The sequence below is a fragment of the Acyrthosiphon pisum genome, chromosome A1 (assembly GCF_005508785.2).
Source record: "Acyrthosiphon pisum isolate AL4f chromosome A1, pea_aphid_22Mar2018_4r6ur, whole genome shotgun sequence".
Lineage (NCBI taxonomy): Eukaryota > Metazoa > Arthropoda > Insecta > Hemiptera > Aphididae > Acyrthosiphon > Acyrthosiphon pisum.
This window is the reverse complement of record NC_042494.1, coordinates 26,755,695-26,757,093: the sequence shown is the minus strand read 5'-3', so window position 1 is coordinate 26,757,093 and position 1,399 is coordinate 26,755,695. Positions and strand designations below refer to the sequence as shown.

Sequence of the window (1,399 nt, the reverse complement as noted above, 5' to 3'; positions counted from 1 at the left end):
GACGAAAAAAATAATAAAATCTTAGTCTAAAATAAATATGTTTTAAAATTGAAAAAAAATGCCAACGGCACGTAGTGTTCCCAAGCGGTCACCCATCCAAGTACTAACTACGCCCGACGTTGCTTAACTTCAGTGATCGGACGAGAACTGGTGTATTCAACGTGGTATGGTCGTTCGCGAATGTGTCTTATAAAATTTTGGTATTTAAATTGATTAATAAAGAGAACGCGATTGCCGTTTTTATAGTATGTTGCAGTAAGTAGTAAGTTATAAAACTGAATTTTGACCCTTATTGAATATTTAAATCTATAAGTGTGGGTCGACAAAATCGTAAAAACGCCTCGGAATATAAGTAATAATATTATTTAGTTTATTATAGGTTTATTAGGTCCCGGATTTGAATGAAAAATTTTTTGGGAAGTCTCAGACAATGCTTTTCAAGTTCAAAATCCTTATTAAACATCAAAGAATTTACAACTTAAATTTTTATTTATAATTTTCAATAATTTTTATGTCATTTTGTTTTATTTTTGTGCATAGGTATATTTTACTTCCAAAACGAACTTGATTTGTTTTTTTCGTTATTTTTGTAATTCAAAAAATATTCATCACAGAAACTTGGAAGTTGGAACATTCCACTTATACTTAATTTACCATTTTTAATACTTAGTGAAATCCTCAAAATATTTAAACTTAATAAAGCTATATACCTACGTCTAATAAGCGTTTGTAATTTTAAATATTTTTCATATTTATCTACTAGCCCGGGCAATAAGCTTGAAAAATATGTAATTTAAGATCCAGATCATTTTTACTATATCATGATCAACTGCAGTTTAAAATGTTGAAAACCCCCTGAAGTTCAAACTTTTAAAAATCATTAAAATTTCCAAATTGTTAATTTTAATTGAAAAGGGTTGACAATTTAATAGCTGATACTACATAAGTTGTTCTTAAAAAAACCTAAAATTCTCAATAATACAAATAACTAAATAGTAAACAATAAATAATAAATATTGCAACGACGCGCGACGCTGACACTGTCGCCTGTCTCCTGTATAGTGCATACTGCTCAGAAATTTGCTAATCGATTACGATTATAGAAACTAGGGTGCACAGATAAATCAAGGCGCAAAATGATTTAGTTATTGTACAAGTGTACAAATGTACCTATGCAAAATTGTATTAATATTTATTTGTTTAGTTAGTATGTATAAAATATAAAAATACCTAAATACAATTTTTATAGTTTTGTTTTAGTTTATGGAACATTACTCCCCCCCCCCCCCGTGGGAGCACGCCAATGTTTTGGGCGCAAGTGTTGTAATTGCCTAGGGGCGGAAAAATGGTAAGTCCGCCTCTGGTTATATTATAGATTTGTTAACCAAATTATTAATTA

General features: G+C 29.7%; 1 non-coding gene across 1 annotated transcript; it reads right to left on the bottom strand.

Annotated features, from left to right (window-relative positions):
* Positions 1 to 59: 59 nt before the first annotated feature.
* Positions 60 to 178, bottom strand: LOC115033961. The gene has a single exon (XR_003839307.1). It is a non-coding gene; the product is annotated as a 5S ribosomal RNA (ribosomal RNA).
* Between the last annotated feature and the right edge of the window lie 1,221 nt (positions 179 to 1,399).